Genomic DNA, 24,444 nt, shown 5'->3' with positions numbered 1-24,444 from the left:
ATACTTTTCTATTATTAACTTGTTTTGAAACCTTAATAGAACATTTTTATAAAGAAAAGCCCAGTTGCTACTTGAGATTCTTGCAAAAGATCTCTTCGTTCCTTCTTTGCAAGCTGAAAGGAAAAAGCAGACAAAGTAGAATTTGCACAATCATTCTTTCTCTTCCTCCTCTTTCAAATTCATCCAAAACAAATCCTGAGAACTAACAACTTTAACCACAGTGTTTATTGATTTCTTGCTTTCAGGTTAAAGATGAAAAGTAATTTTGCACAGCTATGGCATAGCAATGGCCTCCAGGTATTTAGATAGGAATCAACAGCACTCACAAAACTACTATCAAAGGGAGTAGGTGTTCATGGCAGTAAGTAAAGTGTTACTAAATATATGTATCTATTTACATATATAGATGTAGGTATCGAAACATCCACTACAATTGTAAAGACCAGTACAATACAGCTGGAGCGTATATTGCAAGAATTTTCTGATTACATGACTATGCAATTATGTGGCTAGTAAATGAAAATCGAATGTACGTGTGGGAGGAAGAATAGATAAAGTCAAAGTTAAGTTTAAAAAATATGTATCTCTAGCCAACCTTCTAAAGTGCATGATTCGTGTGAGTTTCCTTGTGGCTGGGGTTGTTTTTTTGGAGGGTGTTGTGGTGGGGAACAGCTTCACCTATTCTTGGTGCTGTATCAAATGCTCTGTGGCCTAAATTAAAAACCTCCACTTGCTTCTCATGGAAGGGCCACAGGATGCTTTAGTATAGGCATCTGGGGCAACACCTTGGACTTGCATAAACTCTGTTACTTCTTGTTTTAGTACTCGTTTGTTGTTCTGAAGTGCAGTCATGTCGGAAGGGGTACCTACGGACCTGCACTCAGCAAAACCTTTCCCCCTTTACAAGCCATTTAGATCCCTCCGTCACGAAAGGATCTCGTATCCTTCCCATTTTCCCCTCATACCCAATGCTTACAAATTTCCAGTTAACCAGCTTTTGGCAGCCTTCCTGTTTTGCCACACCAGCAGTTAAACTCTTGCGTGTCACATTTGAAGAATGCACTGTAAACTCGGGTTAAAACATCAGTCTAAAATGGGGGTGGGACACACCAACAACAAAATACAAAAACCCCTCTTTATAGAGATTTAAAAAAAAAAAAAAAGAAAAAGATGCATTAATTGCAAGATACTTCAAAATCAAATGTACACTTAAAACAGAATTGATGAACTTTGGTCAACTTCAAAACTTTTTTTGTCATCTCTAAAGCTACGCTCTGATTCCCACAGCTGGGGAGTATCTATGATTTCCACTGAAGTTGATTTAACTACCAGTATTTATCATCAAACATCATCAGTTTCCTTATTTAGTAACTTAGCCACAAGTCTACCGGACTTTTCTTTTAACCAGTAAGAAATTTAGAAATGCCCTACTTGAAAACACACCCTTCAGAAATGGGAGGAGAGCAGTGTGACTTGGCAGAATCCAGGCAACTTGAATCTAATATAAACTTGAATCTAATATGATATTCTCCTAACCTGTTAATCAAGAAAATAGTTTTCTTCAATTGCAAATCATATTAGTGTTTTCTGTGTGATAAGCATTTCCTGCTGCTAATACGGGATTGCCGAAAACTAGTAGTTTTGGTAAGGAATATGGGGTTTAATGAATATAAAATTTGTCTCCATATTTATATTTTTCTATGATCACTGAAAATAATTAGTTGTCATTGAGAGTTCAGCAGAGCATTCAAGCTTTTGTGATTCACATCAGATATTTGAAAATATGAAATTCAGAGTTTCTTCAGCTTCATTATGTCCTTCAAAAATGGATGTGAAATATTTGTATATTAACTTCTGTGCATAAAAAAAATGAATTTGGATGTTAATAGATTTATTTTTAGTGTCTATTTGTTTTACAGTGACATTGATTTGGGTGAGTTGTTTCTTGTGTGTTTTTGTTGGCTTTTTTTTTAGATATAAATAATCCCTTCAGATTTTACCTCATGGCTTAAAGAAACCAAAGGAAATAAATACTTCTGAGTAACAAAACCTTAAAACAAAGGTCTGTAGAAATTATAGTTCATATTAAATTTTATCACTTCAGACTTTTTTAGTAAAACCTGGCAGGCTGTTTTAGTAGTTTTTAATCTCAGTGAGTGCTATTGAGACACATAGAAGTAATTCTAATTTTATGACTATGGCTGTTGCTAAGAATTTTTGTTTAATACAGCTGTCCCTAAAGAATTTTTTTCATGTGTGCATGGATGCCTGTGCGTTGTCTCTAGAAGGTGACATGACCTTATACCTTTTTTTGACAGTACAGCCTGGCAGTTGTGGGATTAAGGTTAAGCACATATTTGCAATGAACTCATCTTGAAATCAGACTATAGTTGTGTATATGATAATGCAAATGTTGGTATAAGGAGCTTATTACTTTGAAAAAAATCCATTTTAATCATTCACCTCAGTCAGTACCGTGCTGGGTAACTCTGAATGCAGATGGCCCTTCTCATATATATATTTCTGATATGAAATTTAATAATAGTTGCATATCTCAGTAGGAGGCATAATTTTAAAGAAAATAAAATAGAAATGCAATTAAAACATACGAGTTCCTTTGATACATTTTCTGTACTTTTATTAAGTAAGAGAATAAACATTCCTTCTGAAAACAAATTGATTTGGGTTAAGTTTGGGCATTAATAATTTAATTTAATTGTAAACATTGCTAAGTACTCAAAAACAGGAAAATGTTTCAGCAATCTTGTTTTAGCACATTATACGGTGGGGAAAAATTATGACTTACTTAATTAGGTACTTGTAGTAGAGGAAGCAGCACAGGAGTGAGCTGCAGAAGTGCAAAAAAAAAAGCTGTGTTTGAAGGGGTGTGATAGAGCTTTCAGTTCAGACTGCTGTTGTGTTCTGACGTTAAAATGTAAGTATATATGCATACACACAATATAATTGTACCTGGTTGAACTTTGTTGTCCTCTCAAGGTCACAGTAAAGTTACTGCCCGTAGTGATTTTATATCTGTGTTATTCACAGATAATATAATTTGAAGGCTTCGGCACTGCCTTGCTTAAATTACACTGGAAGACTGTCAGGCTTCAGAAAAACTGTAGACACACTTGTTCTTCTTTTTTAGAGAGAGTGGTAAGTTTGTCCAAGAAGTTGTCAGTATCCCAGTACACAATTTGACGCTTTCAACGTTAGGCAGCAAAAAATACCACAGACCAGATTGCTGGGGAGGTTGCAAGGAAAATAGGTCTTGACTTGTCCTAAACAATGTGCTGAACCAGAGTGAAGATATTTGAAATGCTGCTGTTGAGGAATGCCTCAAACAGTGATCATACTGTACTCTAGTCCTGCAGGGATGCTGCGACTGTGTAAAACAAGTCCTTTTGATCATGTTGACACCTCCCTGAAATGGGAAAGCTGAAGAATATTCCTTTAACCCTAAAAAGGAATTAAATGGGCAGCCATAAGAGGTGTGCATGTTCTGAGCCTCAAAATCTCCATGTAACCTGCAAGTAGTTGACTTTTGTGAAATTTCAAAACACAAAAGCTTATAGGATTAGATGGAGCAATAAATGGACCAGGATGATACCCTTCTTTCATAAAGTTGAAATAGTGGCTAACATAGGGAGTGGAAAGTGTATTAGGCAAGCTTACTCTAAAAGCACAGAAGATGAGGCCAGAAAAAAAAAAAAAAAAAGCTTGGGGAACAATTTACAAGATGCATGAAAATTAAATTTAAAAAAAAACACAACTGTGCTTTCAAATACATGGATAAAACGAAAAGTAAGTTGCCTCATCTTTCAGAGACTAAAATCTAACATGATAAATAGTATTTCTTAACCGCCTTGTTGAGAAATTAAAGAGAGTCAAGCTCTATAGCAGCTACATTAAAAAAAAAAAAAAAAGTAGTTCTATTAAAACTAGTTCTATCTCCTTACAAATTAGGTACTTTTTTAAGCAAGATGTATGAAAAGTCAAATTGCTGTTTGAAGGAGGTGGAGTGAGAATCTGAAAACTGGGAATGGCGAATAGAATAGAGTGCTGATACAGACAAAGCAGAATGGAAAAACAATTGGACTTAGACCCAGGCAAAATGGTACTTTCAGCAAAATTTCTTTTTGCTTTAATTTTTGAAACTAAGTATTACTACATTCTAACAGTTAATTGTGAGATCAAGTATATAAAATCCTTTTTGTTTTCAAGAGTACAAACTCAGCTGATGTAAGCTGTATAGTTGCTGCCAGTGTTAAGAAAAAATCTGCAAGAACAAAGTGAGAACTGGAGAGAAGAAGGAACTGTGAAGGAAGTGAAAGACGGTAGAAATTCTGTTAGGAAAACTCCTGACTTCTTAAATGATTGTGATCAGCCTCCATCTCCAAGTGTATGGATACCACAACGTGTGAGTAAACCGAAATTGTGATAAGGGCACCCTGAGAAGGGTTTTATACTTGATTATATATCAAATGATAATATTTACTACATCACATAAAGATAAAATACCAACAAGTTTTCATCAAGTTGGTAGCCAGCATAATCTGCTTTACAAAGAGCATGATATAAGAAAAAAAAAATCCAGAGTGGGAAGGAACAATGGAAGGAAAAATAACGATATAAGAAGGAAGAGAAAACCTGGAGTATAGGTGCTCTATGCAGCTGCTTCTACCATAGAATGACTTCTCTTTTAAGAAGCGCCAAAAGAACAGATTAATTCACTGTCAAATCAAATTTTCCCCTTGAGACTACACATAAGATCTAAAACGGGAACAGTGGATTTTCAGTGACTCTTCATCTGAACCAAAAAGTTCCGCAGGCTCCAGAGAGTCCGTCTAGTTCCCATGAAATCTTTCTTTTTCAAGACCAGTAAGAGGCATGCTTGCCTTCAATGTTGTTTTCTGTTACCTCTTACACGAGATGGCTTTATATTAAATATATTCTCTGTTTGGCCTTCAGCTACAGGAATGGAAATTTTCGTTTTAAATGAAGCACGCCCACTGTAAATATGCACTCTGAGTTGGATTCCAGCCTTTCTTTGGATTTCTTTTTTAGGCAGGTTCAAACCTTTAAGATCGAGACTTTTCAGTACAGTTCAAAAGAATGCATGTAGCAAAGGGGAGAACTTGTCAGCAATTCCGTCTTGTCAGCAATACCAAATAAATTTATATTTATTCTCCAGAAATGATTGACAGGAGTTGAGGTTTATTTTTTACAAAGGGTTACTATATTTTGCAGGGAGATTCATCCTTAATCATGCCTTTGATATGCATATAAAGTGAGTCACTATCACCCGGTCTTTATTCGCAGCGTAGAGGTAGAGGAGATGACCTGTTCCCCGTGCAGCAATAGTTTCCTCCCACTTTTTGGCAGATCCGTGTATATTCTAAACAAGAAACATCAACTTGCATCTGACCAGAAAAAGATTGCCTTCAAAATCTGTGGCTTTTTCCTGTTAATCTTACTTAGTAAACTTCTGCAGCAAAAGCTTTTGATGTTTTAAGAGGGCTGTGAACATAATTTGCCACTTTGGGTTTAATTAATTGTTGATATCCAAATCTTGTCAAATGTAATTTGCTTTGAAAGAAGCACTGCAGCAAATGGAGTACCTGGAGATTGTATTCTAGGACTCCAAAGGCATGTTCTATTAAAAAGAAAAAGTACTTTAAGCAAGCCCCTCTAAGTTCCTGTCCTTCTTCATATGTCTTTTCTTGTCTCAAACACTTTTTTGGCATTAAGAGAGCTTTCAGAGGTTAAAACCAGCAAATTACCCATTCAAGGTGCATCTCACCACTTCTCCCCTCCATTCTGTCTTTCTCCTCCATGGACAGTTGCCCATATCATTCAGTGTGTGTGTGTGTATGTATAGGTATAATTGCAGTAAATTTCCTGCCTGCTTTTGTTTTTTTCCACGGGACCCCAGCCTCAGTGCAGATGTGTGGTATATATTTAATAAAAAGCTAGTCAAAACTTTTTCCACAGTATTGTTCAGTATGTTGCCTTGTGTCTTACAGTATAATGTTAAATGCTATTCCAAAATAAAGATTGTTCAAGTGGGTTTTTATAAGACTTCACAATTCTTGTCTCTTTTCAGTGTTTCTTTGAGATGAGATTGTAAATGGAAGTTTTTTCTATCAATTTTGGGTAACTTTTTACATTCTTAGATACTTAAACCTGCTTAACTTGTGACTTATGCACAAAAATAGTGCGCAGTACTAATACCAGCTCCCACTGACCAAGCTGCAGCTGATTATTCAGTAGCCGTTTTAGAAACTCTTAAGAAAAAAAAAAGTTGGATATCTGAAAAAGAAAAAGGATAAATAATAACTTTCAAGAAGTGTGATCTGAATGGCCTGCTTGGCATTGGCAGAGACTCTGTAGCGAAGACAGGATAGCATGAAGTTATATCCTCTGAGAGACTTGTACTTCTTGTCATTCCCAACTTCACCTTCCAAATTTTGCACTAAATGAGCCAAAGATGCTAGTGTCACATACGGATCCCCGTTCTTTTGCAGTGGAGGTGCATTCTCTACACTGAATAGTAATATGGATTTGGTAGAAAGGACTACGTAACAGGGGTTTCACGTTACTTTATTTTCATGTGGGCTAGGAGAAGTGGAGTTCAAAGCATTAACAGCTTTCTTCTCACTTTCAGTGTCATTCTGTGAGCCTGTATGCAGCTTATCAGCAGATTGGGGACCCTTAAATTCCACAAAGATGATACAGCTTGGGCTATCGCCACTAGTTACATTGATCACCCTAGTATAGGGAAAGACACGTTTTGCTAGCAAGCTGTGTTAAAGTTTCCTAAGAGAAAAACGGTAAGGCTGTGGAGTTATGCATTCCCACAGAAGCTTTGGAGAAGTCTTTCTAGAAACATAGATGCTTCTGCTTGTTTTCCCGCAGTTTGGATCATGAAAACTGCTCCTTTCTGCCCTTCATTCCCCCCTACCCCAGCTTCATTTTTGGGATCTTGGGTTATTCTTGTTCAGGGTTATGCAATTGCATTATTCAGATTTCCTGTACTGGTAACTCACTTGGCTAAGTCTACATCAATATCTGCTTCACAAAAGCTTACCCAATTCCCTTATCTCTTTTTCTGCCTACCATGCTTTATTTCCTTCCCTGGACCTTTTTTATTTTTTTATCTGTTCCTTCATGTTGTGCCGCCATCTCACCTGTGTCTATCAGGAGAACGGGAAAAGAGCTACATTAACCTGTCTTCATCCTGCTACCTTTCAGCACCAGTGGTGGTACCTCCTTGTTCTTTTCCTTGCATTCCCAGAGTTTCCCAGCTCTGGCGATAGTCTCTTCTAGTGCCTTTCCTTCTTTTCCCAGAGTTTCTTTTCCCAGAGCTTCCCACCTTCTCGGTGTCCCTGTTCTCACTCTTCATCCAACTGCTCGCTAGTCCTTTATCTGCTGGTTTTCTTACTGACTTTCAGTCAGTCGCCTCTTCTGTCTTCCCTCCTCTTTGCCCAAGTAATGTGTTTTTCCACTGACCCTCCCTCCCGTTCCCACTCTGCCTGCCAAGTAGGTTTAAATTCCTCCCTTGCCAGCTTCCTGTAGCTTCCCACTCACCAGATCTGTTACAATCTACTTTTTTCCCTTTTCCTTGTTTCATTCATGCCCTTTGCATTCTGGTCACATTTTCCTTTCGATGTTGCCTAGGTGTCAGCACAGAAGAGTTGAAAGCATAAGAGAAACTTTCTGGCTTCTGGGTCGTATTTTCAGTGCTTACCTAACCAAAGGGCTAAGAGTATGGGGAAAATCCATTTTTTAAAAGGACAACTTTATCCCTAGAATCGAGTTTGTGAAACATAGAATTGCAAAACTTGTTCTAAAACATTTTGTAGCATCACCATGGCAGTACTCTTCCAGATCAGGTCAGTGCACAAAAGGTACTTGGCTGCTCGGATGCTTTCTGTTTGCTATATTAAAACCATTTGGGTGCTGTAACTTGGAAACTTTTACTCTGGGAGAAATGGAGCATGGAGATCCCTGACGTTAATGGGGGGTATCCACAATTTTTAGGAATCTTAGCTGTTAAAGTCCAAAACACCTGAGCCTTGCTATAAGATACTGTGGTTCTGAGAAATTTTTAATGTTATAGCATGTGTAAGCTTTATATTTCCACTGTCCTCTAAAGATGTATTTTGGGCCAACTGTGGGGGACAAAGACAGCAAAGGCAAATTCCTACCATATAAGTTGAACACACTTAAACTTATCAGATTCCTTCTACGAAAAGTAGAGGGGCCATCATGCTCAAAGATGAGGATTTTGTGCATGTGTTCTGCTCAAGGTTTTAATTTTTTTTCCTGTATCTGCATTTTTTTAAATGGTTGGAGCTCTTCATGACTGATAATCTCCATGTTGAGTATTTGCCTCAAATTAGATCATATATCAAAAGTCTTAACAGAGTTAGCTGATGTTACTGTTATAAGCAACTGAAAATGTAGTACTCTAATAGCAACTTGAGTATTGAGCAATCTTTAAATTTCATTCAATCCTGTATAATTTTAAACAGTTCTGCTGGAATGTCAACAACTGCCTTGGTTCAGCACTGGTCAGTCAGAGAGATCCTTCAACCATGATGACAAGATAATTAAAGCCTCTCTTCTGCCTCTTGACCTCAGCTGTCTCTTTGTTCATGCACTCTTAGTGGTGAGACTGCAGTCCAGCCAGAGCCAAACTAGTAGTCTGCTCCAGGACTCAGATTTTTAGTGTCTCCTTGGATAAAAATTACTCATCAAAATTGTCTCTTTTTCTGCAACTCAGTCCTCAAATCTGCTCATAAGGGCTGAACTAAGTCAGACTGGGGGTCTAGCTAGTGAGCATCCTGCGCTGGTTCTCTGTGTGATTTTTGAGCCTCCTCCTGGACGGCGGGTGGGAACAGGACCTGGTCTGCATCTGCATTTGCCTTCTACCTCCAGGCTCAGCTGAGGTTCCTGTATGGTGCCTGCGGTCCTGGATGAACCACTCAGGCATCGGCTTTACGCTGAAATCTCTGAGGGCTCCGAGGTGCCCAGCAGCTCTTTACCATCAAATCAAAAGATCTTTTCCAACTCTATTCTGAGCTGATAGTCCAAAAACCTCTGCAGAAGCTGAAAGCTTCTCAAAACAAGGGCATCTCCCTTGTTCATTAAGAGAATGTAATGCAGCTGAGGCCCTGCGGCACAATCCTCACTCCTGTGTCAAGGAGTGAAGGCCACCTTACTTGCCACGTGCTGGCACTGGCAGGTACCAAGACTAGGGAGCTCATGGACTGTATTTAGCTAGACTTGGTGGATCCCATCCTGCTTGTCTGGCCCAACCACTGCATCTCCCTCTGCTGCAGGAATTGAGAGCTTCCTTAAGTATTGCAGTCTTCTGTCTCATGCAAGTCCTACTAGAGAGGAGCTTCTGCTTCCCCCCGACCTGACAGCCTCCACAGACATCTCCTGCATACAGAGTAGGCTGCATATGTGCAGCTACACCACCGTTGAGCTGTGCTGTGCAGACCCTCTTGTGTGGAGACCCCTCCTTGCTCTGTTTCTTCCCACACCATGTTCCAAAGGCACGGTGAGACTCCTTCCCACCAGGGGAGGAACTCATACCCCAAGGTCATTCCATGGCTAAAAGCTGGAAAATCCTCCGTGGTACAAAGAGCATGACTGTGTTCACAGTGCACCCCTCACGGTCCCCTGACTCATGTTCCCTCTGTGGGGAGAAGGCCCTAGGGCATGTGTGTTTGTAACGTGCCTCAGGCTGTGGCTTGTCTTCCTCCAGTACCTCTTGCTGAGCTTCTAACGGCACTTTTTTCTCTTCGGTTTTCATTCATATTCACTCACATCCTTTCCACCTTAAGTCCCTTAAGCTCACAAGATCTCCTTCGGGCCCTGGCCAAGCTAGCCATTCATACCCACGGGGGGGAAGAAGCCTTACACGGGAATCTTGGCAACCGCTGGCCTCTTGCCATTCTCACGTCGCTGGGCAGGCCGCCACGGTGCATCATCCACCGTCTCCGTGGACGTCTTTAAGGATCAGTGAGTACTGTCAGGGCTGCTCTGCTTGATGTCTCCTTCCAGATCCCTTTCCAGTCCATCTTGCAGCCTGTCGGCTGTTTCACTCACTGTTCCCATACGCCCGTTGGACTGCTTGGTTTTGCTAGGGTCGTGCTCAACCATAAATTTAGAAGAAAAAAAAAAAAAAGAGCAAACTGACCAAATTCGGCGGTGTGTGGCTCCAGCGACTTGCTCAGTCAAAATGTCTACATGCATTAAAAGTCAGAATAGCGAGATTTATATATCTGCTCTCTATATAATGTCTTTTATATGATCTAGGATGCCATACTGTGTCACTCTACCAAGTTTTCTCATCATCCTTCTCATCATCCCTGTATAAAGGTGTTGGCTTTTTATTTAGATCCGGTTTTCTCTCTACATTTCACTCTGCTTTTTCTAAAGTATTGGGTTTTTGCTCTTCGGGAGAGATTTTGTAGTGGCAAAACAACAGTAATAACAGATATTTTGTAGAGTAGTAAATTACCTGAAATTCCACTTAGTTTGTTTTTAATGGATACCAACAGTTACTTCTATCTGAACTGTCACACAAAACCAAATAGTTTTGTTTAGTGTGTAAAAATAAGCGGTGATTTTCCCATCTGTTTTCACTTAGAGCTCAGTAAACGTGAACCAGCTATTATGAAATCCACTGAAAACATTCTCAAAGAATTAAGCATTGAATACGCTTGCAAAGATTTTCATTCTCTATATTAATGTAGGTGTATGAAAGAAGGTTAGACACGGAAATCAAGTGTTTTAGAAACGTCATTAACATAGTTTTGTTTTTTGCCAACAGACCAAATCAATACTCGAAAGGCATTTGATGTGGTTATTTCTGTATACCTTTACTGGAATCACACTCGCTTTTACCCAAGTTTCACTATGTGTAAATTTAATTTAACATTTCAGTGTCCTGACATTTAAATTTATCCTCTTAAATGCACACATGCAGGTATATTTGAGTGTATTTTTTTTTTACAATTATGGCTCTTTAAATACCTGATTTCCATAAGTAAAACAGTTATCCCGTGACAGAGGCAAAACAGTAACATGAACCATTACCTAGAAAATACTTTAGGAAAACTGCATCTTCTATTTTTGACATGTAAAATTGTTCCTTTTCTGGATTTCTCTGCCTCCTTTTCAATACTGTACAATGAAAAAAATGTATTAGCTCTTTATGGTTTCATTGAATCTGGAAAAAAATTCAATTTGTCTTGGTGGTAGTAATTTAGGATTTCCTAACATGACACGCTAGCTGGAATTGGAAATGACAATTGGTGTAACGAACAGTCTTGATGAAATTATTTGAGTTTGCCTCTTTATCAGTTTCATACTGTTTTAAATTAGCTACACCTGTAAAACTGAAATGGAGTATACTTCAGTGCGTGACAAAATACAAAGCAGTTTAACTGAGTAGCATGGGGACTAGTCAGCTTAATCTGTTCTGCTTGGAAATTTTGCAAATTTATATTTTTCTCAACGCTGCTTCTTTCTTCCTTTTTGTTTGCTCATCATTAACCTGTACAGATTGCTATTCCCTTCCCTTGTTTTTTAGAGTTCAGTTCTACAATACAGCATTAAAACCCTGACCCTTTAATGATCCTTTTAGATCCTTCCTGACTAATATAGGCTGATGCAACAGATCACTTAGGCAAAAGGAGTCAGAAGGATCCTGTTTGGGTGTTTTGTTCTTGGTTTTGTTTTTTTCTTGGAACAACTTCAGCTTGTGAAAGTTGTCATAGTTGCAGCCTCACCCTGCAAGTGGCACTTTGATGTAAACATTGTAAGTCTGGAAAGCAGCAGGAAGCAGCAGCTAAAAATAGCTGTAAATATTTCCTTATCTTCTCAAGTATTAATTGACAAAAATCTATACTGCCCTCATCTGTTCTTTTCCTTTCAATTCTTAAACATCTGCTTTACCAACTTTTTTTTCCTAACAGCACAGCTACAGCCTGAGATCTTGAGCTACAGTTTAATCTTAGAACCAACATCTGACTAATAGTTTAAAATATGTGTTAAATATATGCAGCACCAGGGTAACACTTGACCTTGTAAAAACATTTCTTTTCTTTTTTTGGCTGCTTATTACTTTGTGAAAAGTTCAGCATTCACCCTGGAGTTTGTGCTACATTTCCACCTTCGTCTGAGTGTCTTGGTATTAAACGTTCCTCCTTGCTGTGGAACAACTTTGCAAGTTTGTTGAAGTGAAATCTGAGCAAATCATTTGTCTTAAGCTCCGAACACAATGTTCTGGGTGGTTTGATTAAGGATTTTCATCTGCTTTTAACAAAAAAAAAAAAAAGTGTTATAAAAGGAAGGCAGATGCAAGATCAGGAAAGAAGGTACTAATATGGTTCGGAAAATGTACTCTTGATGAATTCCTCTTTGAGACTCAGGGTTTTTAATTGCAGTTTAAATATACATTCTGTTAAGGCTGTTATCACCAGGGAGCTCTTCAGTAGAGTATGTTCCACGTTAAATAGTTAAATGGTAGAAATTTTTGCTACTATTTAAAATAGTTCTTATAATTACAAGTGCCCCTAAAATGATTGTTTTTAGGTGTTCTTGGTATCTCTCAGATACAATCGATTGCTGAAAAAACAGTCTACTCAGCAAGATCTTGCCACTGACCCTTAGGGATAAGTGTAATTCTGTTTAACATGATTTCCTTAACTACTTATAACATGGGGATATCATCAAAAAAGAAAAATAATATAACAGGGATGGTTTTAAAAATTGTGAAAAACTGGCTGTAAAGCCTTAATTCAGCCTGATGATGTGTTTATTTGAAAAAAAAAAGGCTTTGCAAAGTATTTTTTTAATTTAACATTAAATTCTGTGTGTCACTCACATCACTTCTGTAATTCTGGTATTATGCTAACTTGTTTGAATTCCCTGGGTTTAAGTGAAAAGCAGCTGTAAAGAGGGAACCTGCAAACCAAACGCTGGCGAAGAGAAGGCTCTATAAGCAATCTAAGGGGCAGGCTGCTGCTGCTTCCAGGGCTCTGGTACAAACTGAGCTTGGGTGGACAGGAGGAGCATCTGTGTTTGCAGAGAAGGCTTTTAAAGGTGCCAGAAAATCCAGTATAGGTAAAGCTTTGTCTTTGTTCACTTCTCTTGAGAACTTAGTTAACAGTATCTTGTGAAGATGTCAGTGCAAGGGTATTTCAGGTGTCTGACTGGAAACTGCTGAGAGCCAAAATAAAACTGCCATCGTTACCAGTAGTGCTGGGAAGAAAGGAAAGGTGCAACTCAGAGAGCCAGTCTGAGGGCCAGGTTATTCCAGTCATTACCCAAAGCAGCCAAGACCCAAGAAATCAGGCCGGTCACCAGCTGAAGGAGAAGGGCGCCCATAAAACGTGAGGTGTGGCCACTCGGTACTTGGGGCAGTGGTGGTTACGACGGTCTTTAATTATAGCTGTGTACTTTCCATCACATCTGTTCCTCATTCAGTGGTCAGCAAACAGAGGTGGTTCTGGCGGCGTAGCCGCTGCTGAGGTCACTTAAGAAGAAGTACTTACTGTTCGCAGGAGTAGCTGTGCTCTATTGAAATCCCCATCTGAATATTTACGTGGCTGTCAAAATGACAAATAGTTTTAAAAACCTGGACCTAAGTGCTTCAAATTGAGCTTTTGAATTAGCGAGCGCTTGGTTTTGCTTTGTTTTTCTAAATTTGGTCTTAATTTCTATGTAGAATGGAGCCAATTCTTCCTACTGTCGGGGGATGTTACGAAGGTTGTGTAAGCAGGTGGATGCAAAGAAGGAATACAAGAAGTCTTGCAGTAGATGAAGCGAACGATCGGACACTCAGTGATACCTGTGAAAATGAGAAGTGACCAGCAGCCTAGTGAGAGAGCATGGCCTGGCCTGTGCACTCAGTGAGACAGAAGTTGTGCAGTGCTCCCAGGTGATCGTCGAAGCGAAACCTCTGTAGGTTTATCTACCTCTGTAGGCGTATCAGGGACTCCCTCTGACACTGCAGAAGCAGCCATGATTTTCCTGTCGGCTAACCCGATTGTGCAGTAATCTTTGTTTAACTTCTGATTATGATTTTTGTACGTAATCTGTGCTAAGTTATTTTTATATGCTGAGTCCACTCCTGTCTCTTCTGCAAGTCTCAGCGCTTTTCAAGTTACTATACATTAACCTATCCTATGCCACTCAGAGTGAAGCTGCCAGAGGCGTTCAGTGTTCAAAAGGATTTGTAGAGCCTTTTTCTGGGGATGATGCAGGTGACTGTATTATGAATTCAAGTTCATTAATATATTTCTTAGATACTGCCAGCAGAATTTAAAAGGTGACTGATCTGTAAAATAAAACCTGATGACTTTGCTCATTCTAAATGTCTTGTTTCCATCCTATACATCCAGGAAATTCTACACTTGTAGCAACATCATTTTCTTTTATTGAAAATACTAGTTTAATCTGTCCTGCAGAAAACCTCAAACTTCTAAAGAGATCTTAATTAAAGCAGAGAAATGAAGCGCTGACTGAAAGAAAAATTATTTAAGGTAGACTGTCTCTCTCTCTCTTTTTTTTTGTTTGTTTTTTTGTTACCAAAGCAACACCTCAGATTTGCTTAAACTTTCTTTTCATGTAAATGATTTTCTGATTTTCATCTCCAAAACTAGCAGTTATGCCTGGTCATATGCCTTGTAAAATTTGGAATTTAGTAAGCTATCATAATTAATGCATTTCCAGGTATGATATTTCTTTGGATGCTAAAAATTGTCTAGTGCAATTTTCAGTTTTTATTTTAAACTGCCAACTATTTTTTGCTTCTGAATTTTCAGATCCCTTCATGTGCAGCTTGGGACAGCTTGCTCACCTAATAGCTACAGCATAGCAAGTGGTTACATGATTTTGCTTTTAGTAAGCATCTAGAACATTAATGCATTGCTATAATATGCCTTAAAATAGCTTCGTACATGAAAAGGAACAAAATAAGAGTTATGTATTGCTGTTTTGAAAACAGAATATAACAATGTTTAAAACTCCAGGACCACTTCTGTCAAACACTCTTTGGAGCAGGACTGTGGTTTCTTGTTTGTTCAGGCATGGAATTCTCCCCTTAATTCAAAGATGAGGACTGATATATTTATAGAAATTTCATTGTCTAAGGAAATAAAAGGCTGCTACACACTTTTTTTTTTTGATATAATACATTCTGAAAATAGTTTTTAATGAAAAAGATAGAAAACAGACAGGATGTCAATAGGCAGGAAAGCACAGATTTCACTGAACTGATACTGAAACACTGAAAAGCTGTTCACACTTGAAATTGTTACCCATGTTAAGAGCTGCTTAATGTCTTGGAGAAGATATTCAGCCAGAGGTCCAGAAATTGAAAAAAGCCAAAGTAAAGAGCATTTTACTTTCTTCATTCTTGCGCACTATCTACTTTGTAATCAGGGGAGTTTGTCCAGCTACCCGTAATGTGTTTTCTTCAGCTTTGAAGGAGAGTAGCGTATCTCAGACTTCATTCGGGCAGTAATCATTTGCTAGCAAAATATAGGAACAAATGAGACCCTGAACCTTTAATGATCCTAGAAAGAAGGAGAAGTTGAATGAATAGCTAGAGACTATCCTCAGTGTTGATGAAAGCCAAAAATTCTGACTGGCATTGGCTTTCTTGTCAATGGGAACTCTAACATAGATGTGAAGGGAAATGGGAAACCCCACTATTCTATTGGAGGGAAAGCAAGAGACAAAATGCAGTCATGGGGAAAAGGTTTATAATGAAAATGGAGAAAGTACACACCACTACCTTTTTTTCGAGAGAGATTTGGAGAAAATGAAATTGGCTCTTGGTATTGAGAGGAACAGAGTCCTTTGCTGCCAGCGGTGAGAAGTGGATCTGGTGTAGCAGTGCTACAAGAAACCCCTTCTGGTTTTGCAGTCAGCTGAGGATGTGTGCCTGTCATTTCACTGAACTTCAGCATTTAGTACTTCACAACATGAAAAGTTGGGTGATCAGTTTTCTACTCAAGTATCTAAAGCAATATTATTTTTCAAAGTCTGTTTTATGGTGCTTTATAGTTTAGCTCTAAGATATTAAACGTAAGCGGTAGAACAAACTATTGCTTTAGGAGGGTTTCTCAAGTGTGTTATGGTTTGCTGTCATAAAGACAGTGTGTGTATAGATGGTAGGACCTAGAATCATCCAACTTTTTTTTTTTTTTAATGTTTAAATTTCACTTCATTAGATCTAATTTAATCCTCTTACCAGCTGAAATCCTTAACTGATGACAATTAGAATCTTCTAACTATTAAATGTAGTTTTAAATTCTTGCAGTCAGCTCCACTAACTCATGAGCAAAAATACTTCTCCCTCTTTGAGAAAGGCGAATGCCAGGCCCCAGCAGGCCTGTGTCCAGTAGGTCATCCCGCGATCAAAACCAAACAAAACTCTGCTGGTGACACCAGCCTCAGAGCCCAGGTATCAGTAAGCTAGGTCTGCCTCTTCCGTGTCGTTCCCAACAACAAGAAAGACTGAGAATATCTCCTGTGCTCCTTGATCCTTTTACCAACCTGTCCAAGGGCCTGAAGTATATTTTGAGTACCCTTAGACTTTTCATTGTGGCATTGTTGCTACCCACATGAAAAAGCAAGAGCAGATAACAATCTGAGGGGTGTACCAGCCTGGGAAGTTTTCTGATAATGTTCTTAACCCGAGCCCTGGGGAGGAAGTAAACCTGTGGGTCTAGTGAGCAGATCATGTCCTCTGTTCCCCTCGGAAGGGAGTCACCTGTATAGTCACCTATAGTCACCTATAACCCTAACACACCACTTTTATTTCATGGAGGTGGTCATCATGTGAGGGTAGTCTGTCCTGACCTTGGTGACTCTTCTGGCATATAGGGGTCATCATCCACCTTATCATGTCCTTCCGATTCCCAAGCCTCGTATCTGTTGTGTAAGGGCACCTGGGAAGGCAAGGTGGACAAGGAGGAGCTTCTCTCCTTGTTTCTGTTCACCCTCAAGTCACTGCCTTCTTCCTAGAGCAAAGAGGGTACAGGATCCCCCCGTCATGTCTTTGTCATGCGAAGAAGCCCCCTCAGACACCCCGGGTACCTCACAAGCCTCGTGTTCCTCTCAGCACACGGGGGCTGCTGGCGGTGGCTTCCCCGGAGCCTGATGGTTTCAGTTTGCAACCATTAACCTACTCTTCCCCCGCCCCAGTGTCAGATTAGGTTATTAAATCTTCTTAAGGGTATTGCACTGAAATGTATTAGACAACTGAAATTAGTCTATACATTAACAAAATGTCTCTCACAATTTAACGTTATGACAGAAGGTGGAAGATTTCTGTAACGTTAATTCCTTCGAAGGCCATGAGTGTGTTTTCTAATGTAACTAAAAGTGGTTAGGATTGTAAGACCTCCGTACAAATACTGCATTTTTGAAGGTATGTGCATGTATAAATACATGGTCTCATTTTTTTCTTTTTTTAATGTTTTATGAATAGTAAACCTAATGTTAAATTTTTCTTTATAGTATAAGTTTTGGCAATGTGCATTCCCACCTGCCAGTTTCTGTACTTTACCTTTTTTTTTATTTGTATTTTTTTATATATTTTATATTTGTATTTTTTTATATTTGAAATGCCTCATCTCTGACACAGACAGGCACAGGCACTTCTGTATCATTTTGGTTTTGAGACTCACCTTCCTGTGCTGCTTGAAGCACGACGGTGTCCTTGACAAAGCGTTGAATTTTTGGAGTTTTGTCATGGTAATACTTCACCGTTTTTGTTTCTCTTTTTCTCAGAGAACTTTATCAGAGTTGAAATGACTTCTGTGTTACTTAACGTAGAGTTGCTCCTAGCAAGTGCTGTAAGGCTGTGTCTTTATCACCTGAAGTGCCAGTCATGATTTCCTTTTGCTGCTTTAAAATTGCTGTCACATCTTAAGGGCCGTACCGTTAAGAGTTTTGTTTTTGTTACTCTTGAAAATCTAAATGGTTCTTGTTTTTTCTCAGCCATGACTTGAAATTTATAAGTGCTGTTATGGTTTGTTTTCTAAATTTCCGGGCACGTGCATGCACGTGTGTTGGGTGTTTATTCAGTGGGTGGGCTGCACCGCGAGGAGGGAACGTGCAGCATTCGGCTGCTGCAGAGGAGGTGGTTGCAGTCAGGGCATTAATGCTGATTTGTGACTGCAATGTGTTACTCAGATGCTACCTGCTGAGACGCTGCTCAAAGTTAGATGAAATTAGAAAGATCAAATGATCGGGGTGTAGAGTCTATTACTTTGCTGGAAATAATCTAATTGGCACAGCTTACAGATGGCGCATTGCTGCTGCTGACCTGCTAACTGCTTGCTACTTGATTCTGGAGGAGGAATTCATCTGTTGGTATTTGTTACCATTAATCTGCCGTTGGAAACGTTCTGTGGTTAGAAAATACATGTTAATAGTTAAAGTTAATTTATAAGTAAATCTTAAATAAAACTTTTAATTTCACATGGTGCAATGCAAAAATAACTTTCTTCTTCCCTTTCCACTTCCTCTTTGCTAATCTCTAAGATCAATTTTTAGTTCCAAGTTTAAAGTTGACTTTGTATTATGAGGATTTTTTTCTCATCTTTGAACCTGTTCGTCATTTACTTCAACGGGACTATTCCAAATTTGCTTTTATAGATCATTTTAAATGAGGTTATTCTCTGCACAGATCTTTGTTAATTGACTTTGGGGGAGGAGGAGTTGTCATGCAACTTCCGGAAAAAATTCCCTCAGAGGAAGTAAAAGGTAATCTTGAGAACAATTTTTAGTCTCCATATACAAGGCTACCAAATGTATACAAAACAAACTCTTAAGGTGCTGATTAATACAGTAAACATACACCCCCAGAAAGCGGCTTCCAGACTTTATTTTTCGCCTAAGTCTGTCCGACCCTGCCACCTCCACCCCAGCCTGCCCACTTCCCGCTCTCGCTTCTCGTGCTCGTGCCCTCAGCGGAGGCCAGGTGCCCTACGGGAGGCCGGAGGCCCCGACGCTGACCTTTGATAAAGCCGGCAGGGCTCCGGGGAACCTCGTCTTCTGCCTCGGTGCCCCTCGGTTCTCGCCTCACCAGCAGGGAGGAAGGATTGCAGGCTCATGGCTAATTATCTTGTACATATGCTGTTCTTCGTCATTGTTCAAAGGAGACAACCTATAATGTTAGAAAACATTTTCAAAAACAAGGGTGGGAAAAGTCATCTTTCGCTGTAACACATTTTTATACACTCTGTAAGTAAATGCAGCTCATCATTTTGTATTAACACAAGCCTTGCAAGATTAAGAAGGAGGGAACCTGTAAGACCCTACTCGTGAAGTAATCTCAAATGTGATTATTTAAAAGTTGTCACCAGGTTTGCTGTCTGAAACATTTTGTTAGGTTAAATGAATAGAAATATCTTTTGGATAGGTTAGTTAAACCTATCTGACATAGGAGTATAGGTGAACCATTATCTAAAAGAACTACTTTCAGTATTTTTTATATAATAAAGTCCTTTTATATTCATATCAATGGACTGTTTTCTGTTCCTCATGTAATCACATTATATGAATCCTAAAACACTTGCTGACGTTGTTCAGTTTTTCTCCAGGAAGCTGTACATTAAGTTTGAGTATTGTATTAATTCACTGACATTTTCCTGCAAATAATGAGCTTTTCATAGTCTGTCTTCAGTGTATGAGCTAATCATGAGTTAAAAGAAAAATAAAATGGGTATAGAAATCACCCTTTGATGTATTTTTGTGTTGTGCATTAAGGGTGATTGAAACATGGGTCTGGGCATACATACATTCTGAGAGAGAGAGTAGGAAAAAATTGTCTTGTCATATTCCTCCTCTGCAGACCTACCCACTGCAGCAGTGTGTAGCTAATTCAGAATGACTTCAGAAAGCAAAATGGACCTTTCTGTAGATACTTTCTGACAACTGGCTCATCTTTTCAGATTATTGGCAAGAACCACGTTAAGCCGTGCTGTCACCAGTCCTTTTTTCATCATCCTAATTCCTTTGCTCTGCAGAGTAAACTCCAAATTGTCTTGGAAATACCCCACTGGTGAGCTGATAGAGCACATAGTGCCTGGGACAGGACACTGAGCATGGGTTCCTGCGCACACAGCCCAGCCAGTCTTAGGGGATGGCCTCTATGTGCCCCAGGTCAGCTTGTATGTAGCACAGAAGAGCAAGGTTCAGAACTGAAGACTAGGGGCCACCTTTCTGTTTTGTTGTACCTAGTGGCAAATTTAAGTTCTCGTGAAATAAAGATATGCCTCGAAGTTATCATTTGGTTATCCTGTTTTGTTTCTCCAGGGATTTGATAAAGCATCCCTTGTACCTGCGCTATCTACCTGCAATCAGCAGTGTGGACGTGAAAGCAAAAGAAACAGCATCCTCTAAATCCAAGATGAACGTGGGCACTTTAGTTACTTGCAGTAGGGAACACTGAAAGCAAGCAAGTTAAACTTTAGAAAACAAAGTTGGGTAAAGGTGGTATTTTTTAGCTTAAGAAGAACCCTGCACTGATTAGTTCTTCAGCTCCATTGCGCCGTGTATTTCTGTAGGGGCACTTTGGCAGCCGTTGCTGTAGGCAAGGACTCCTGATATCGCTGATGCAAAACACAGTAAGAAAGCACTGCAGAGCTCCTGAAAAGAAATGCTGAACAGCAATGATGGGTGGTGAATAAAATGTTTTACATGTGTGTGAAAACCAAGGTTATGGTCACAGATACCGTGCCGTGCAAGTCCATGTAACAGAGATGTCTGGTTACCTCCCAGGCTCTACCTGGGCCAAAGTCTCACCTAAATTAAAACTTCCAACATCTTCTGGTTTTACTCTTGCTAGGAATTAAAAAACAAGGCCTGTGGTTTTGAAGAACACTTTTACATTTTGATTAGATGTAATAGAATTGAAAAACGTGTGGTCTTGCCGAAATGAGGAAACTGGCTTTAGGAAACATTATTTCTAACCAATGTTATAATTTCTAAACAGCAAATTATTTTCTGAAATCTACACTCCTAGTTATACGACAGCAGTAAAGAAAAATGACAAAAACATTGTCCTGCATTACACTCAGGTTAGGATCTTCAAACTCTCCTTCAATTTTAAATACGTTCTAGGCTTTATGGTGTTTCTCCCACTTTTGTTTTTAACAGTTCCTGACGGGGTTAGAGACCCAAGCACAAATATACTTATGAGGGATGATGGAGGTAGAGGCCCTGGATGAAATTAAGCTTCCCCCTACACTGAAAATCTTTTTTTTTTTTAAGAAATAAGATTGAATGCTCCTTTGGTGCTTTTTTTTTTTTTTCTCTTTCAGGCTGTAAATATTTCGGAAAAGGGCTTGGAGTGGCAAATTGTGGCTTACCAAGAGAGCTCTCTGCCCAGAGCACAGCCCCTGCAGCAAAACAGTGGCTGCTCTTTGCAAGCTTTAGCAGTTCCTAGCTTTTTTTTTTCCCTTAAGCTTATTCCTAGTTACATATTATTTTTTGTATTTCGATTTGCCTGCACTACTGCTCTGAATTAGTTTAAAACAACAGGTCGTCTACACTTCTGTAGCAGGACACCTGAACTGAGAAGCCAGGCTGAATAGCAGGAGAGGTTTGCTTAATATACATTTGCCTGTGAGTGTCTGAGCAGGGGCTCCAGTACACCTTAACCCTAAAAGTTTCCTTTCAAGTGATGGCTGGGTACCTTGTGGGTGTGTTCTTCAACTTGCTGACAGGAGTCACCTGTGCTAATTAGTTGCCAGTCTTTCAGATGCTGAACTGTTCTCTCCTCATCCCGCTGCGTTTGGCCTGCCTGGTCTTGGAGAGACCTTGGTGCTTCTAGAGGGCAGCTCGGCTCCCCTGGGGCGGGCGGCTGTGAGAGTACACAGGGTGTCTGCGGAAGCACCTGCTTTGCTCCAAAGACTTACAAGGGGAATCTTTTTGTGACCGTCTCCAATTCAGGCATCTAGAATTAGGTGGGAAAAAATTGCACTGCTGTGATGGTGATTTCTGTTATTGTGGACATGAAAAAAAAAAAAGAAAACAAATAAGAAAGTCAAAGATTAAGCCTTTCCTCCCTTCCACCTCCCTGAAGTCCACATTGTTAAGATGCCTTGTCATGCAAAACTTACCTTCCCTGTATCTGTTTCTTTCTAGTGTTTCTTACCCCTACGTTCTGCTGCTGTCTCTGCTGCTCTCTGCATCCTAACTTATTTCTTTACACAGTTACTCTGAACTAGATTGATCCTTTTTATTATTTTATTATTGTTTCCTTTTTCCTTCTACTTATTTCCTGATATCTGTATTTTCTGTGCGTTCTGCACTGTGAATTCTCTGCGCTGTAATTCCTATATTGTGCTGTATGTCCTTGCATCTGCTAAACCACAATCACTCTGTTCTGTTCCTGCAGCATTCTTGGTAGGACCATTGTGTTTGCCTTTGGACTGCGTCTGTTGCTCTGTCACCTGTTCTGGTGACCTCTCACTACCAAGGAATTTCCCCCACACTTCTTTCTTCCCATTGTGCACACACCTGATTTGCTTACTTCTCTCTCTGTGCAGTGGTCTTGCCAACGTGGCAGAGCTTCTATCTTATATTGTATTTTTTTTACGTTATTTTCCAGTCTCACACAAACTTTATTTTTCCTTTTATTCTGTACATTTCTTTATCCTATAAATACATGCCTTCCTCTGATGTGCACGTATATTCATTAGATCTCCTTCTATATTCTCTTAGACTTACAGTTGTACTGGTATTTATTGTAGGTATTTATTTATGTACATTTATATGGTGGAATCAGAGAGTGTGCTCTTACATCCCGACCCAGGAGTTACCAATTAAAATCTTTTGGCCACAGAAGTGTATGTGTATTGAGGGAAGGTTTTTTCTGTACGTAACTGTTGATGTTTGTCCATACACTTTTAACAGCCACTTCTGTAGATTCTGAAACTTCCTTCAGTTTTCTGACATGCAGTCATTTGTTATTCTTTGAGTTTTGTCTGTTTGTTTTTATTATTTCTAAAAAAAAAAGAACGGCTTATGCTTTCTAGATTTGCTGCAGTACTAAAATCGTAAAGAGGAAATTAGGTTTATTCTGTCAAAAAAGTGTGAAATTCTTTGCATAGTCACTGAGGAGGAAAATATAACAACAAAACACAATTTTAGTTGATGTTTGCTACTGATTCTTCCAATACCAACATATTGTATCTCAATCCAGGGATTGCATCATGGGAGATAATACTGGGAAATGTGTACTGATCCTGAAGTTTAAGGAATCATTTAGACTATTTATTTCCATGTAATGTGTGTTGCATATATTTAATAAACCTTCCCAAATGTGTTATAATAATGTAGACAGTCATTTAGCAAAGCACAAGTAGCTGTTACTGATGATGCAGACCACCTTGGCTTTAACTGTGCCAGCAGGGAATTTAATAGTGTTGATTTATGTAGTTAAAATAATTTTATTTTACTAGAAAAGCAGGGCTTTGGTTTTGGGCAGTGATACTATTGGAGTGAATTCACGTTCGTGTGCAGATTCCTATTTTTGTATGCCCCAAGATCTTCTTTGCAGTATTATCTCTAAACTTAAATTGTACTAGATGAGATTTCACCCCATGTGGGCTGCCTGCCTGCTAGTTTTTGAAGTTTTTATTGTGTAAGTATTGGTTTTCATTCTCATTTACTGTTCATATAGGCATAGCCATTGTGCTACTTTCATCTGTGCATGTGTGTTGCATTCTTTGCCACGTTTTGTGTCATGGCCCTAGCCTACTGAGTAATGTTCCTCTGTCATGTGGGAGCTGGGCTTCTGCAGGGTCCATTCTGTGTAACTCTTGGTTCTTGGCTGAGTTGAACCCTTTCAGTTTTGCTGTTCCTTTTTCCGCTCCTATTTCTGTCCTCAGCTCAGACAGCTCGATTGCAAACACAGCAAGGAGAGGCCTTCCTTGTGGCTTTACAATAATGCTGTGCCCCGTCAGTGTCTTGACTGCCAAATAGGTTGCAGCGCTTGTCAAGGCTGTTAGGCACTTTGCAAACAGTTGCAGTTATTTATATTTATGTACGTGTGTGTATTCTTTATATATATTTTGTAGAACTCAAACTATATTTTTCTTTTTTACTCTTCATAGAAGTGACTTCTGTAATTAACGAATACAAATAACAGATACAGTTTTACTGTGTTTTACATCGTTCCCTTTACCTCTTATTGTTGGTTTTTGGGTTCATCCTGTTCTAGGCCCCTTTTTACTCACTTTTTGCAGTATTGGGAATATGAAGCATCTGTGTTGGTACCCAAAAGTCAAGTGATTTGGTCAGTTTGCTTTGTAGGATCCTTTCATCCTCTCTAGTGGAGCGCCATGGGCAGGGCTGCAACTTTTTTGATCTCCGATGACAGTGCTGAGTAACTTC

General features: G+C 39.2%; 1 protein-coding gene across 4 annotated transcripts in view; it reads left to right on the top strand.

Moving 5' to 3' along the window:
* Positions 1-24,444, top strand: part of ZEB1 (zinc finger E-box binding homeobox 1) — a 128,891-nt gene that overhangs the window by 51,345 nt on the left and 53,102 nt on the right. The window lies entirely within an intron of this gene.

Source organism: Anser brachyrhynchus, assembly GCF_964034855.1.
Source record: "Anser brachyrhynchus genome assembly, chromosome: 2".
Classification (NCBI taxonomy): Eukaryota; Metazoa; Chordata; class Aves; order Anseriformes; family Anatidae; genus Anser; species Anser brachyrhynchus.
This window is presented reverse-complemented; position numbering and strand designations above follow the sequence as displayed.